The 17,908-nt window shown below is 38.2% G+C and overlaps 1 protein-coding gene across 7 annotated transcripts in view; it reads right to left on the bottom strand.

Annotated features, from left to right (window-relative positions):
- Positions 1 to 17,459, bottom strand: part of LOC122815712 (troponin T, slow skeletal muscle-like) — a 361,457-nt gene extending 343,998 nt beyond the window's left edge. For all 7 annotated transcript variants that reach the window (XM_044088451.1, XM_044088450.1, XM_044088449.1 and 4 more), the window contains exon 1: positions 17,316 to 17,459. The gene's annotated coding sequence lies outside the window, so the exon portion shown is untranslated. The remainder of the gene's footprint in view (positions 1 to 17,315) is intronic.
- Between the last annotated feature and the right edge of the window lie 449 nt (positions 17,460 to 17,908).

Below are 17,908 nucleotides of genomic sequence, written 5' to 3' on the forward strand. Positions count from 1 at the left end.
TATTCCAAGGTACAATGCCTATCATGCATTCAAATGCACTGGCAACTGCAGGGGATTATCTTTGTTTGTAACTCTAGTTTCTCTCACTAGACTTTTCATGGTACAAATATGGAACTGGTCAATGTCCTAGTTGCACTCAATTAAATTAGCTACTATGTTGTTGTTGTTTGTCTTTTTGCTTTTCCCGGTTAGGGGTTGCCACAGCGGAACTCCGGTCCTGTAATGATTGGCAGTTGGTTTTTATGGTGTTGAGTTGCCAGCCCGATGCCCAGTCTTCAACGAAGGCACGCCCATTCAATGCATGTCTTTCGAATGCCCACTCGACCGCGGGGAGGACATGCAGAATCCACACAGAAGGTACTCCCAAACCAAGCCGAGAATCAAATGGGAGAACCTCTTGCTGTGAGGCAACAATGCTACCGCTGCACCACCGTGGAATTCACAATTAAATTAGCTACTATATTATAAGCAATTACAGAGCCTGATCAATGACCTCTTCTCATCATGAAAAATACCTTAGTTACAAATGTTAAATATCACACAAAATTCCTTTCTTATGGATGATGTCAAGTATCCACCCATAATCTGGCAAATATATACTGCCAACAGCAAACATGCCAAGAGACATCTGGAGTTCTGGAGTTCATAAATGCCAGTACACATGACTAAACTGTCCCCCTTCCCACCAGAGGTATTAGTCTTCTCAATGTTTTCTTTACAAACGTTTCCCTCAGGTTTATCACTCTGCTCGTTTCCCCCTCCTTAGACAAATCTGATCATCTTGCTGAGACGTTCTCCATGAAGACCTGCTTTGCAGCCTCAAATAACTCCTCCACCCACAAGGATAACTTCAAAATCAATTACTCACTATTTACTGATGAAAATCACAAGCCGTACGGTTCCCCAGAAAAATACCATTACAGATAAGTTCAGTAAAGATTTATTACTACTTTTAGCTTCCTAAAATAACTGAAGAAGGTATTATACTTGCCCTTAGCATTATTTTTAACCATAACTTCATAAATACATACATACAAATATTTCAAGCATGGGCATTAATGCCCTTCTAGCTTGCCAATATACCAAAACACTTGTTCCCATAATAAGTGTCCAGGCTGTTCTTAAAAATATCTAAATGAGTACTTGCTTTAATGTCATTTGATAGTCTGTTCCATGCATCAGCTCGTCTCTCAGAGAACCAATTAGTGCACTTCTCATTCCAATAGAATCTTCAACACAGGTTGTCATTCCTGGAGGTAGCTGTTTCTAAATGCACTATATCCCTGAATAAGATCTCTTCTTAGATATCTGTAAGAGACACTGTGCAAGTTCAGATATTTTAGTCTTTCATAATAACTTAAATTTTCACATCCATGGATGCCCTTGCCCCTTGGTATATTTCTGCTGTACTCTTTCCAGTTTACTCATGCTTGTTTTCTTATAGGGTTTCCATATTGTTGTTATTCCATACTCAACTTTGGTTCTCATGTATCTGATAAACAATGACTATATTATTTTTGATTTCCTAGACTTTATAAATCTTTTTATACAACCTATAGTTCTATAGGCATCATTAACCAATTGGTTGACATGATTAGAAAAACTTATAGCTGAATTTACCCATATACCCAGGTTCTTATATGAATCTACAGTTTCAATCACTGTGTGCTGTATTAAATATTCACCTTTCAATTTATGTATCCCAAATCTCATATGCTTAGTTTTTGATGTATTTATCTGCATATTATTCTCCTGTGCCCAAATGGTTAATTTAGTCAAGTTATTTTGCATATATGCCTTATCTGTGTAACACATGTAATCAGTTTACCTAATTTCAGGTTGTCTGCATATAGACTGTAGAACACCTCAAATGAAAAAGTTAGGTCAGAAAGATACAATCTAAACAAGTAAGGGCCCAGGACAGACTGTAACCAAGAATTTCAAATGTCCAGTTGCTGTATGATACTTGCCATGTCCTATTTGTAAGCCATGCAGCTATCCATCTTATCAAGAGTGCATTAATACCTAGTTGTACTAATTTATTGATCAGTGATTTGTGTATGACCATGTCAAATGCTGAAGTTAAATCTATATAAATTATATCACAGTACATTTTTTCATTCACAGCTGTTATTATATTGTTATAGAACATTATGTTACAGATGGTAATAGATCTGTTTTCAACATATGCATGCTGATATATGGTTTCAAGTCCCAACCTATCCAGTCCTGACAATAACTTATCCAATATTACCTTCTCCATTATTTTTCCACAACATGAAAGTAGACTTAAGTGTCTATATGACTCTAGGTTTGTCCTACTCCCCTTTCCCTTAAAGACAGGCTTAATAAGCAATACCACCAATCTTGAGGAATCTCGCCATATTTATATGGCAAAGTAAATAATACATATAATGGTACTGTAAGTTCTTGCTGAAGTGTATTCATGTCATTGTTACTAATTCCATCTCCACCATGTGCTTTGTTTGGATACAGTCTGTGCGGTTCTTTTTCAATATAATTTACTTCGATTCCAGTATGTGGAGTTAACTGGATGTCACTCAGACAAAGTATCACCCCTTTTGTGAAGCCAAACTGTTTTGCATAAATTTTGTAAATATATTTATAATTTGTAGTGTCTGAGAATAAATTTTAGAATCTGCGCAGTTTATCAATGTGTGTGTCTTTACTCCTTCCACATCTAATGCATCTATGACAATGTTTCCTGTTATAATAAAAAGGAGCACCAAGGTTGCAAGCCCACAGTAATATTTAATGAATATAAAATAATAAAACAATATTGTTAAGCACTTTCATCAACAAGTATGACTTCTGAAGAAGTCATACTTGTTGATGAAAGCACTTAACAATATTGTTTTATTATTTTATATTGATTAAATATTACTGTTGACTCGCAACCTTGGTGCTCCTTTTTTATTATTTAGTTTTATTCAGAGCACTATTTGCACTACTTATTTGGATAATGTTTCCTGTTATGCTCAATATCTTTATATAAATTTTCTTCAATTTTTCTTGATCTTGTCTCACACTGAGCTTAGTCTGTTTGTCCACCTTGTTTATTTCAGTTTCCAAAGTTGCAATTTGACTTCTCTTCCATTTCCTGTATTTTTTCTCTTACCTTAATCAGATATCTTGTTATTATGGAAATATATCCCCCTGATGTTGTATGCCTAGATCCTGATGTTAAACATTTTTTTGTACTCAAGCAATTTTTCTTTCAAAACTTTCCACATTGCATCTGCAGTTTTTCCACTGAACACCTCACTCCAGTTAGTATTACACAGTGACTGTTTTGCTTCCATATAATCTGTAATTAACCTTCTGTACATTGGCTTAGATTTCAGTTTGGTAGAATTATCTAGCAACAAATTAACCTTTATAACCCCATGATCACTGCACATCAATGGTGGTAAAACTTGACTTGAAGTTACAGTAATTTATTTGGGAGCACAAACAGTGTCTAGTATGTTCTGTTCTCTGGTAGTTTTTTTTTTACAATCTGAAGCAATTGTTGTCCCTGAATATACACTGTGAATAATTTCCTTACTAACGTTGTTGAATCAATATTATTCCAATCTGTTTCTGGTAAATTTAAGTCCCCAGCTAATAGTATTTTTCCCTCCTCTGTTTCATGCAAGAAATGTATGAATTCCTCTAGGTCATCTGTACTTGACTTTGGCGGTCTACACATCAACAATTGTGACATGTTCCAGGGTTGTCTTTATTGTCACAGTTACACAGACTATTGTAATGGTGTTATCACTGAACATGTAATAATCACAAGTCTCATAGTTATCTGTAATCCCTATCATAACAACTATGCCTGATTTTTTGTTAGAATACCTGTTCCAGTAAACACATTTATACCCTGACAGAAATGGTTTCCAGTCATTGTTCTTTAACCATGTTTCACAAACAGCAACAACATCAATCTTGTGAGAACTTGCATTTCCTAATGGTAAGTTTGAGAGGCCTACTCACCATTTTTAAATCCCATTTATAAAGGTGAAGTAGACACATCTTAAATATTGCCAAGATCTTTTTGTTTTTCTTATACTGTTTGTTGATGGGGTACCAGCTCTACCATACAAGTTTAGCTTTCTGACTCTAGGGATATTGTTAATATTCTTCCAGGTAAGTTCTCTTTCTACTTCAACCCACTCCCTCCCCCTACACAACACCCATATACCCATGATGAAATCACTCTGGGCCAGTTCATTTGGGATTTTCCAGAAAAAAAAATACCAATTTTATTGATCATAACAATCCCCCAGGATGTCTGCTGAGAAATGTTAAGCCCATGTTGCAAAACCCTCCATCTTCTCAACTTGAGTCTCCTCACTGGTTACAGCCCTTACGCATGGAGAAAACTTTTTGTGGTTTCCTTGAATAAAGGTGGCTTCCCTACTGATCCTGGGGATCACAACCTTATTAGACTTACTAGTATTATTTGCAAGACTGTGGAAAATATTTTAGTTGAATTAACAGGCACTGATACAAGTGACCACAGATTGCTGGATCCATACCAGTTTGGCTTTGAAAAAGGTAGATCATGCATGCTCAACCTCTTTGGTGTTTTGTAAGGGTTACTTAGGTCGAAGACAAGAGGAATACAGTCCATGCTGCCTATCCAAACCCTGCTAAGGCCGTTGATATTATGACCCATGCTGCAGTTACTGAAAAACTTTCCCAACTCAACATTAACTCATACACAGTTCTCTAGAGAGATAACTGGCTATTTGATAGAACTCAAACTGTTAAGGTCAGGGGTGAATATTTATGTCCCACATGACTCTGTCATAGGTGTCCTCTTCTTTGATATATACTTCTCTGGCATGAAAGTTGTTATCAATAGATTATTTCTATCCAAGTTTACTGATGACTGCAAACTGGAGGCAATCTTTAATTCAAATTTAAATTACTAAACCCTCACACCTGCCACACCAAAATAGAATTAACTCTTGAAGTTAAATCAAACAGGCTTACCAAATGTATCCTTCTCTCTCTCTGTCTTACCACTCTGTAGGGATATTCACCCCACCCTGGTCCCTCCTCCCACCCTTGCTCCCCCATAACCTACTTGTCCCAAGACAAACACCCCTTCCTCCTCAGCCTACCCATCTTCTTCCAAACCATTGCACACACTACCATCACCAAATGAAGCAAAAGCCAACCCACTTATTTCAAACATCTTAAATTTATTTTCTTAAATACTTGTAACATCTATAATAAAATTTCAGAAATCCATCCCTGTATCTCACACAATAAACAAGATTGATTGACTGACTGACTGATTGATTGATTGATTGATTGATTGATTGATTGATTGATTGATTGATTGAAATGGGAAAGTCTGACTGGACACAGGCCCTTTTTCAGTGGAGGCCCATGGAGAAAAGCTCCACAAGTACATTAAATGTAAAATAGTGCAATAGTAAAAGAGTTTACAGTAAGCCACGTGAAATTTATAGTACAACAGTAGCATGACATTCAGAGTACATAGATCAATAGTAAGGAAAAAACATACAATAAATACTGAGTAAATAAGCTGAATGTTATAACTGAGTGACAAAGAGAGAAAACTAAAGTTATGGAGATCGAGCAAGTTTAGTGGCGGATGAACATATAAGCTGTACAGACTGGCTAGGAGCTATGTTAATCAGGGTTGGAGCAGGAACAGAGCCAATGCTTTTTCAGGTGAGATTTGAGAATGGCTTTGAATGGACTGCTGGATGGTAATTTGGTTATGGAGGGCTGGAAGCTGTTCCATAGTTTGTATATGGTACAGGGGAATAGGGCTTCTCCTGCTAAATTTTTGGGTTTGGTACTAAGGAGTAGGTTTTTGCTGTTGGATCGTAGGGGTCTACAGTTGCTGTAGGGTTGGAGTAGGTTTTGGAGAGATGGAATCTTATGAGAGTAGTTTACTAATTTATGGGCAAATGAGAGTTGATTTAGGTGAAGAAGCTGTAGGAGTTTAAGTCAATCCAATTCCCTGAGAGTGTTACAGTGGTGGCTGCGGTAGGAAGTGCCTGTTGCAAATTTTGCAGTTTTATTGTAGCAAGTTTCAAGTCTGTTTAGATCAGATTGTCTAAGGTTGGTGAGTATGAGAGAGGCATAGGGTATGGTGGAGATAAGTTGGGAGTTGGTGATAAAGGTTCTGGCTGCCTTGGTTAGGTATTTTTTGTTTCTATATAGCGCCCCAAGTTTTTTGTGTACTTTTTTATGGTAAGAGATATGTGGAGGTCAAATGTGAGTTTGTTGTCAATCTCCACACCAAGAAATTTGGTGTGATCTGTTGGGGAGATAAGGGTGTCATTTTTGGCATGCATGTTGAAGTGGGTGGTAGTTTGGTTATATTTGGAGGGGTAGAAGATGATGAGTTTGGTCTTGTTGGGATTGAGTAGAAGTTGGTCATTGGATAGCCAAATTTCTACAGATGTGAATGACTCTTGCGTGATCTTATGAAGTTCTGGTAAAGTGGGGGCAGAGCAGATGAGGGTGGAGTTGTCAGGATATTGGATGAGTGTAACATGTTTGGTGGAGGTATGAAGGTTATTAGAGAATAGGGAAATAGTAGGGGGGGCCAATAATGGACCCTTGGGGGACAGCGAGGGTTACAGGGAGATGAGGGGATAGCTGATCTTGCCAAGCAACTGACTGCTGTCGGTCTGACAGATCGCTATGGAAACAGTTGGTGGCAGAGCATGAAAAGGAGAGATTAGTGAGGACAGAGAGAAGAATATCATGTGATACCATATCAAAAGCCTTTGATAGGTCCAGAAATGCAGCAGAGGAGAATAATCCATTGTTTTTATGTTGTAGGATCCTGTTGGAGAAGGACAGTAAGGCAGTGGTAGTGCTGTGATATGGTCTGACGTCATGTTGGGTTTTGGAGAGAAGATTATTGGCTAGGAGATAGTTTAGTACCTGAGAGTTAATACATTTCTCAAGGATCTTGGAGATTGGGGAAAGGATGGCTATGGGCCAGTAGTTGGAAAGGTCAGTGAAGGAGCCACCTTTGTGCAGGGTAATGATGTGTGAAATTTTCCACAGGGTAGGTACATAGCTTTCTGATATGGAGTGGTTAATTAATATGGAAATTGCATAGGCTAGGGTGTCAGCTGCTATTTTTAGATATTCTGAAGGAAAGTTGTCTGCTGCAAGCATTGTGGGCTTGAGTTTTGTCAGAAGTCTTTTTATATAAAAGTAGGCGCTGAGGACAGGGTGAACGAGGGGGGTGGAGGATTCGGGTTGTGTGGGGCTGAGGGGATAGTGGGTGAGAAGTGTTGTTTTCTGGCTAGGGATAGTATGATTTCCATGAAGTAATTGTTAAAGGAGTCAGCTATAATGCTGGAGGAGGAGGGGATGGTAGGTGTGGGGTGGGGGGTGCTTATTTTACCTGGGTGGATTATACAGTTTATTGTGGATCAGAATGGTGTAGGATTGTGATGGGAAGAGTTTAGGGAGGACTGATAATAAAGGGCTTTATCTGTTTTTATTTCCTTTTTAACCTTGTTGTGCAATTCAAGGAATGATGGCCTAGCAGAGGGGGATTTTGTTTGGCGCTAGTGTTCCCATGCTTTATCCCTGTTTTTTATCAGTCCCTGAGTGGCTTTTTGAAGCCCGGGGTAGCTTTTAGTTTTGACTCTGGCATTTCTTAGGGGAGCGTGGGTGTTTTGGATGTTGAGGAAGGTGCTACTGAAGAAGTCGACAGCTTCATCTAGATTGAGGTATTTTAGTGGTGTCCAGTTACAATTTTGCAGAGAGGAATTAAAGGAGTGGGGATTAAAATCTTCTTTGTTACGAATTTGTCTATGGATAATGGGATTGGCGGTTTTTACATGGTGTTTTAGAAGGAAAGTAGGAGTATGGTCACTGAGGCTGTCACGTAGACAATCTGTTATGTAGGAGTGGGGGTCTTTGTTGACTAGTATCCAGTCAAGGATAGTATGTTTGTTGGGGTTTTTATTTATACAGGTGGGAGATTATATTAGTTGGGAGAATCCATGTAGATTTAGGTGTATTGTTGGGTAGACATTACTACAGAACAGCCAGTTTATGTTAAAGTCAACAAGAATGATGGTTTCTTGGGGTAGAGAAAGATTGGCCCAATTCAGGAGGTTTTCTAGGAGAGGAGTATTTTGACCTTGGGAAAGTAGCAGCTGATGATGTTTATGGTTTTACTTGGGTTTAGTTTAAGGTTGGCATATAAAATTTCTTCTTTCCCAATCAGAGGTGCTGAATTGTTAAGAGTTTGAATGTTGGCGTGGTGTTTAAACATGAGAGCTACACCGCCACCTTTCTTTGATAGTCTATCTGTGTGAAGGATGCTATAGCTGGAGTGGATTATTTCCTCACTTTTGATGTGAGGTTTGAACCAGGTTTCTGTTAGGACAAGCATGTTAGGGATGTATATTTTTATGGCGGCATGTAGTTCTTGAGTTTTATTACATATACTCCTAATGTTTAGGCACAGGATGAGGAGATCAGATGTTGGCAGAGATTAGAGGGGCGGTATTTTGAGGGGGGTTTGTGGCGGAGATTGTGGTGGTGGAGCCAGGGTTTGGGTGGATATCACCGCTGAGGGTTAATTTCGAGAGAGATACCAGTATTAGTTTTGTATAGATAGTAAGTAGCCTGTCATATTTTAGGGAGATTTTCTGCTTAGTTGTTGTGGGTGTTTGAAGTTTGAGTGGGACAATTGGGATGTGTTTTTTAGTGGTTGGGGAAGTGTAATTGTACAGAGGGTGTTGGAGGGAAATCGATGTGAGGGTGCAGTGAAACTGGTTGGGAGAGCCTATTGTGGAGGTGTGATATGATTTTAAGTAATAAGATATTCTTGCCATAACTGAAACATGGCTAAAACCCCATATACTTAATAATGAAATTTCACTACATGGTTATAGTATCATCAGGGCTGATAGAACTAAAGGTAACTACACCCTATCTTGAAATCCTATGCTATAATAAACATATTCCCAAATTCCATGACACGGAACACCTCATCTCTCATCTTAAACTAAATAACCATAAACAACTATATATTATACTACCCCAGTCAAATAGCCTAAATCTATTTGCCAGGACTTGACTCATTTTATCCCCCACACATTATAGCTATCCCAAAAACTATGGATGAATTCTTCCTGGATAATGGTGTCTGATTCACTAGGTATGTCTCCAGCAACACCCTCGCTGATTCTCTCAGTGACCACCTCCCTGTATATGCAAACAGACTATCCATCATGTCAAATAACAGTTACTTAGAAATTCACGAAACCTCACTAATTTAAACCATGATATATTTGATAGAATCCTAAGCTCCTTTAACTGGTTTATTCTGAAAAATATTCTACTCGTCGAAGTTGAACAAAAATTTAACAAACTTTTGCTGAAAATCCTCACTAGTCTGGCTCCAACTAGAACAAAATGAGCAGGAGTTCTGATGATGTTCTGAAACCAGTAAGAATGAAAGTGCTCAGTTTTGGAATAAAGCTTTGGCACATTGCAGCTGGCTTTGAGTTGTCCCTCTGTGCATTGCAAAGGTGGTATGTCATTTATTTCTTTGTTTGTGTAATTACTCAAGAAGCCTTTAACTACGATGGAAGTCGACTACACATACCTCTTAACAACTTAGCACAAGAAATCTGGACAAAGCCAAAAATAATGGGGGGACAAAGGCCCAAAAATAGAGACAAATTTTAAATATTGCTTGCATAAACTTAGAAAGTTGCTAGAATAAAAAGCTTTTGTGTTAATATATTTTGCCTGAAGGATATGAAGATTAAAGCTTAAATGTCTGTCATTATTTAATGAATTTAGTCTTCATAGATTTGCCATGACATACCTGTGAAAGCTTGGAGGTGTTTAGGAGAAATGGCAGTGGATTTTTTATCCAGATTGTTTAATGAAATCTTGGAAACTGAGAGGATGACTGAGGAATGGAGAAAAAGTCATTTGGTACCAATTTTTAAGAATAAGGGTGATGTGCAGAGCTGTAGTAACTACAGAGCGATAAAACTGATAATAGTAGTGGAAGCTAGGTTAAGAAGGGAGGTGAGGATTAGTGATCAGCAGTATGGTTTCATGCCAGGAAAGAGCACTAAAGATGTGATGTTTGCTCTGAGAGTGTTGATGGGGAAGTACAGAGAAGGTCAGAAGGAGTTGCATTTTGTCTTTGTGGACTTAGAGAAAGCATATGACAGGGTGCCTAGAGAGGAGTTGTGGTATTGTATGACGAAGTCGAGAGTGGCAGAGAAGTATGTAAGAGTGGTACAGGGTATGTACAAGGGTAGTGTGACAGTGGTGAGATCTGCAGTGGGAGTGACAGATGCGTTTAAGTTGGAGGTGGGATTACATCAAGGATCAGCTCTGAGCCCTTTCTTATTTGCAGTGGCGATGGACAGGTTAACAAATTAGATCAGACAGGATTCCCCATGGACTATGATTTTTGCAGATGACATTGTGATATGTAGTGAGAGTAGGGAACAGGTTGAGGAGACCCTGGAGAGGTGGAGATATGCTCTAGAGAGGAGAGGAGAGGCATGAAGGTCGGCAGGACTAAGACAGAATATATGTGTGTGAATAAGAGGGAGGATAGAGGAATGGTGAGGATGCAGGGAGTAGAGTTGGAGAAGGTGGATGAGTTTAAATACTTGGGATCAACAGTTCAGAGTAATGGCGAGTGTGGAAGAGAGGTGAAGAAGAGAGAACAGGCAGGGTGGAGTGGGTGGAGAAGAGTGTCAGGAGTGATTTGTGACAGACGAGTACCAGTAAGAGTGAAAGGGAAAGTCTACAGGAGGGTAGTGAGATCAGCTGTGTTATATGGGTTGGAGACAGTGGCATTGACAAAAAGGCAGGAGTCACAGCTGGATGTGGCAGAGTTAAAGATGTTAAGATTTGCACTGGGTGTGACGAGGGTAGACAGGATTAGGAATAAGTACATTAGAGGGTCAGCCCAGGTTGGACGGTTTGGAGACAAAGCCAGAGAGGTGAGATTGCATTGGTTTGGATATGTGCTGGGGAGGGATGCTGGGTATATTGGGAAAAGGATGCTAAGGATAAAGCTGCCAGGTAAGAGGAAAAGAAGAAGGCCTAAGATAAGGTTTATTGATGTGGTGAGAGAGGACATTCAGGTGGTTGGTGTGACAGAGCAAGATGCAGAGAACAGGAAGAAATGGAAACAGATGATCCACTGTGGTGACCCCTAATGGGAATAGCCGAAAGAAAAAGAAGATGTCTTCATAGATTTGCCAGAAAAATTTAAGTTTATTTTATTTATTTATTTTATTTATTTTATTTTACATTTGTTGACCGGGCTAGTCTAGCTGGATATATTTCCATTTTCAGTAGAGGCCCGGGGAGAAAAGCTCCACACAGATATACAAAGTATAAAATATTGTTACATGGTAAAAAAGGAATACAAAACAAAATAAAAATAAAAACAGGTAGATTTACATTCTTGAGATAAAAACACTTGAGGAAAGTTCCAATATATAGAGTAAAGTTTAAGAGAGCTAGATCAGAATATAATACAGTAAGAGTTATGTACCATAGATAAAAACACTTGTGAAACAGTACAGTGAGCAGAATATAGCTTAAGACAGCTCGAAACAGAATAGTAAGAGTTATATACAGTAGATCATATGAGATAGTAGTATTTAAAAGCTAAAGTTTTATGAAGAATAGACCAAAAACATGAGGCTAATCATCTGCTATGTAATCTAAGAAAAAAACTAAATTACATTTATTTTCCAGAATCCCATTTCCATAAAAAAAAACTTCTAAAATTTCTTCCTTAAATAATACCAAGATTGAAGTTACCTCACATACAAAGCTACTTGGCATGACAGTTGATGACAATATTAAATTTGATTAACATATCAACAATAGCATTAAGAAAGCTATCAAAAACTAGATACCGTTGTAGATTAAAAACATTCTTTACAAAACTCTGCCAAGGTGACTCTAGCTACCACTTAGTTCTTACCCTTTCTCCTATATGGTGCCCCTATCATGATAGACCTACAAGCCTCACTTAGTTCTAAACTTGAACGACAAATGACAAAGTTGCCAGATTTGCTTGCAAAAAAATCTTACCAGACCCACCACTGTTTAGAACTAAAAACACTTATCTGGCTCAAACTTTCTTACTACCTGTCTTATGCCCAGCTCATCTTTACCCATAAAATCATCTATACCCCACTTGCCTGCCCACCAATTAGCCCCATACTCCAATACTATCTACCAAACTGTCCCCTTCAGTGAAATGATAAAAAACTGCTTACCATCTACAAATCACAAAGGGCTGCTGAGGCCAGTCTCTATTAAAATAATGTAGCTAGAACTTGGAACAGGAATAACATTCCAATGTCAATTAGGTCTATCTCATACCTTCATCTTTTCAAACCACTACTAAAAGACTTCCTCTCTGTCTCCTGGCTTTGTCCCTGCTCCTTATCTGGGCATAGCTTCTCCTAACAGCTTTTATCATCTTCTTATACCCCCCTTTAAAGTACTAAACCACTTAACCTGCTTATCCCCTTCTAATACTTCACTTTATTGTTAATTAAACTACTATACCTACTCCTAATTAGCACAACCAAATTACTACTCCATCGCTACTTCTCTATTAACACTTAAACTTGCTTATCACTCTCTAATACCTCACTCTAATGTATTTCTTAAATTACTCCTACCTGTCTTATACACCACTCACCTAGCTGTAAATATCCAATTCAATGATTGTATATTGCTGTTTATGAACATCAATACACATTTTACTCTTCTGACTACTATGCTATGCATTTGCTGAAACTACATTATAAAATTTGTTATTATAAATATTGATTGCTTTAAATTGTTACCTTGAAATTTTTCCTCCATGGGCCTCTGCTGAAAAAGGACACCTGTGCCCAGCTGGACATTTCTCGTAAACAAATGTCAACAAATAAATAAATAATGTATTAACCAAATAAGCCAATGTAGCACATGTTCTTCTTGTTAGAAGTAATGCAAGAACAATGTCTGGCTAACTGAACTAAAATGCCATACTGTGAGCAATTGAAGACAGGCTGAATCAAAACCGGGACTACAGTACAACAGTTACTAGCAGTCCCTTGCCCTAGCTCTCTGAGCTATACTGCCAGGCTATTTACTTATTCATTTTATCTGTTTATTTATTTCATTTTATTTACATAATGGTACAACAACTCTTTGGAGTTGGTAAAAAGCTATCAAAAGGCATGCAGTATAACTATAGAAGGAATTATGAAATAGAAAGGGTTGTGAGACAACCACAAAGAAAAGGAAACAGGTGGCTGGAATCCTTACTGGCAGAAAAACGAAAGAGGAATAACAATCGCATACACATAGATCTGCTATAAAATCCAAAGGAAAGAAGAGACCAGGAAAGAGCACAAGAGAAATAATGAGAGCTTTCAGACCAAAAATGTGTGAAGACAAATATATGTCCACTTCCTGGAACATTTTGTTTGTTCAGTAACCTGATAAATAAGCAGGTGTGTGGAAATGTTTCTGCACATACTAAATCATGGTTCTTTAACAGTTAAGTACATTAAAGCATAGCAAAAATAATCCTGTGAATTCATTAGAAGATATGTTTGTGCCAAAAAGGCACTGTTCCCACAATGCAGTACTTCGTAATTCAGAGATATGTTAGCCCTGACAAGGTAAGACCTCATTATCAGCTAATTTGCATGTCTCTGAATTGCAGTTATTACCCCAACATGCAGATCATTGCTGCTCATGTATGCACTGGCATTCCGCACAGTCACTCTTTTACACATAGAACTACAAAAAAAAATAAATAAACACACACACCACAGTTTCCTTTCCTGTCCTTCTGACTTGTCTGCTTTCCCGTGGCTCCCTCCACCATCCAATCACTGTAAAAGTTTAAATGTCATCATGTCACACCTGTAGCTGCCCTGATGGCTAGTATGTCACACACTCCCAGATCACTGTACTGATATCAGAGCTGTTATGGCACTTTAGTGTTGAAATACCCCTGGTGTCTAGTATCACCTTCCCACTCCAATCCCTGTGATGATGTTGGTGCCATTATGGTATTTCAGTGTTGAGATATCCCAGGTGTCTAGTGATTCTCCACCACACCACAAACCCTGTATTGATGTTGGTGTCGTTGTGGCATATCAGTGCTGAAATATCCCTGGTGTCTTGTGGCTCCCCAACCCCTATCTCTGAACCATGGCCATGGTAGGTAATTGAACATGGCCTTTTAGTTGTGTTCAGCTGTGCTGATCTACATGCATAAGCAATTTCTTGACTCATTCGGCATGTAGATGCCATCCTAGAGGTGGTTCTGGGGGAGAGAACACAGGCTAATTACCATATGCCCCTTTCTTGAATGCCTCATTAGCAATCAGCATAGCCGTGGAGCCAGTTCAACATGGTGTTGCATGCCTTCATGCTACAATATTGTGCAGCACTGATTTGAGATGGTTGCTGAATACTAAAAGGTTACTGCAACATGTACATGGAGGTGTACACATCAAGATATCTTCATGAACTCCCCCCAGTATTACAGATCTGGCATAAATATGAAAACAGAATAAAGTTTATATTAATAGTAAAAATGTATTTACCCAGGAGCAAAATATGCTAGTACTGTCCTGTAGCATTGTCTCACTTTAGCTAATTAAGGAGTTTTGTGTTTTCAAGATGTTACCTCTTCTTTTCAAATGCATAAAAACATTCAGTAATAAATACTAGGTATATTTGTGCTGAATGCAGTTATAAACCAAGGCAGTGCAATTAAGATCAGTTAAAACAGGAGGAAATAATCTCATAGTACGTAATGCTGCCAAATGAAAGCACCTGAAAAAGGGACAGCCATTTTTATGAGCAAGTCAAGTTGTATTTTGTATGACTGCGGTTGGTATAAATAATTTATCAAGCATTTAGATTCTGCTTGTCAGTTCAGAAACAAAAATAATTTTCTTATAAAAGTAGGAAAATGTGTGATATTGCTAAGATCCATGAGAAGTCTATTTCACAAAACAGTGACAGAGGTAAGGATAACTTTTTGTGATGCTTTATTTGTGAATGTAGATACCTGAAATACACTAGCTGTGTAACAGTATTATTCAATACTAAGAGGGACTCATCTCAGAAGGGAGCACTTGTCTTTTGAAAGAACGAAAGATAGTGTATCAGGAACAAATGTAAGTAATATAAATTTTTCATTATGAGACATCAGTCTGCCTTTTGCAAGGTGATACAGAAGACATATCCCACATTTCCATGTGCTTTGTTTAAGTCGGTCTTGTTCATTTCTGCAGACTACAAATTTCTAATGAGCTTTCTCCACAGAATCATTCTAAAAACATAGATTGCCCAGCGGTGACTAATTCAGTCAACAAACTGTAACAAACAAAAAAACAAATAGATATATAAAATATTTTGATTGAAGATACTCATGTTAATATATTTATAAAACCAGACAAAAATACCTGAAAGTTCAGCCAAAAGTACCATGCAGAGCAGACAAAGTCCAGAGTTTATAGACTCTCTTCAGGAAAGCTTGCATTAAAGCAAGTGTTAAATGTGACTGAAGAAATATGGAAGATAATTATATAAAAATCAACATTCTTATACTTTTACAAATAGTGCAGGTCATGTGACAATCTCAGCCTAAATTATACAGCAATATTATAATGCTGGAATATATGCTAATAGCTGCAACTGGCTAAAAAGGGGACTCTGAAAAGGAAAAAGTGACCAGCACCGATTGACACTGCATATGCTCCTGACTCAATGATACCTAAAAGAATGGTACAGTAATAGGGGCAAAGAGAAAATGGGGTAAATGAAAATCTTAAGTGGGCATATACATGAGAGAGAGATAAGTAACATATGCTGAGAAAGCAAAGGTTTAAGTAAGGAAGTTTAATTAAAAATCAAAGATGCCACTGGAATGTGGCAAGGATAATAATACTACACTGGTGAAAAAGGTAATGTTGTGGGCAAGGCTCACCAAACACAGTTGATAAGGAAAGAAGTATGCAGCCACAAAGTGAGAACAAGCCCTAGGAAGAGTTTTAAAAAAATAGGTGGGAAGTACTGAAAGAGAAAATGAATAAGGAAAAAAATAGCTTTGTGGAAAATTGAAAAGTAGAATAAAGTCTAATATTGAAACTGCTGAGTATTAAACAGATGCAAAGAACACAGAGGCCTGTTTCAGGAAATCCTACGCTTAATCACAAACAGGTATACATGGCAAAGCCAAAGGGAAGAAGGAAAATCATGATCCACAACAGGATGTTTTCATTACTATAAAGGCTCTATCTAGTATTACAGGTTCTGCTGTGTTATTGTACCATGGTCCAATGTGAAATAAATAATTACTGAATGTCTGCAATTTTTGCCACTTGTTTTGCATTACATTAAAGCTACAATTGTCTTGTTAATGTTTCTTCAACAGTGTTCATTTGCTAACTGGTATCTTGCTTTCATAAAATATATACTAGGTAGTGGCCAGATGATTGTTCTGCTTAATCCTTTCTCTAAATGTCAAACAAAGACAGCATCTACTCTTCTCAACATATACCCACAAAGGTACACTTATTTTTACAAACTATTTCACCAGAGAATCCTTTTCAGCCACAACCTAGGCCAGACAAGGCAAAACAAGTTAAGAATTTTAGTTAGTTTCCATGTTAGTTTGAGCTGTCATATTTCAGTGTATGGGGTCCCATAGTTAGTGTGCTAAATAATACTTCAGACCCCCCACCCCCACCCCCATATCAGCAACAGATTATAAAACCCTTAAAGTGGACTTATGGTCTGCAATGAACAATGAAACTATACAATATCAAATCGTAGTATGAAAATGTAAAGAAGAGAAAGCCAGTGTTCTTCAGCTTGATTTTGCACTATCACATTCCATATACTGCTACCCTATATTTAGGGAAAAATAGTTAAGGGGGTATGTCCTTGATTCCTGGTCTCCATTAAAATTAAGTACAAAAACGTTGAAAGAGTGTTTAGTATAGTTAGGGAAGTATACAGCAGGAGAACAGCATCTATATAGTAAGGCCAACAGACGAAGAGCTAAACAATTGTCAAAAAATAACTGTAATCGTTTTGTACATTTTCTAAACAAATTAAAAACCCTGTATCGCAGTATTTTTTACCATTACACGTCTATCCCAGTAATTCTGCACTTACATGTTCACTATGTATATTAAAACAGTACACATACGGCATATAGCAGTACACAATAAAGCATAAAATGTGAAGGGGACACTTACCTGTGTGGACGCAAAACCCCGGAGGCTAGAAGGTACACACAAACAGCACTCAGTCATGCAGAAGAGAAAATCAGGGGCACACCTCAGTCCACATCAGGTACACCGAGGTTGTCCCGTGAGGTCCTGGATTACTTCTCATTGGCTGGCCGCGCACCGGTAACAGGGAGGAGTCCTACAGAAGGGCGGCTGGCACGCTGTCAACTACGAAAGAACAGCTGTTGTTATTTATACCAAGGAATTTCGAAGACAGTATTGTACTTAATCTCTTCACAACCTGCCATGCATTCTCTGGGTGAAATAATAGCTTTAATAGGCCAGGTTCTTTTTTACCGAGACTCGAATTACTGTACCAACCGTCAAAAGAAGCATCGAACAATGGCCAGCGGCCAGCATCCAACAGCTGATCACAGTGCCTTCCAGACAATAAAAAGTATTTTGGAATATTCCTTCAGTCTCTGACTTCATTAACGTCCAGTAGGCACGAATCTCCCTTTGGAGCCCTTGGAAGTAATGAGCTCATGCATGTATTATGTGCACTCACCAGTTAATGGCCATCTCTGGCCACCATCTGTTTGTAACGCAGTCATAGATCT

Source organism: Protopterus annectens, chromosome 11.part0 (assembly GCF_019279795.1).
Source record: "Protopterus annectens isolate FY-2018-M chromosome 11.part0, PAN1.0, whole genome shotgun sequence".
NCBI classification, from domain to species: Eukaryota; Metazoa; Chordata; order Ceratodontiformes; family Protopteridae; genus Protopterus; species Protopterus annectens.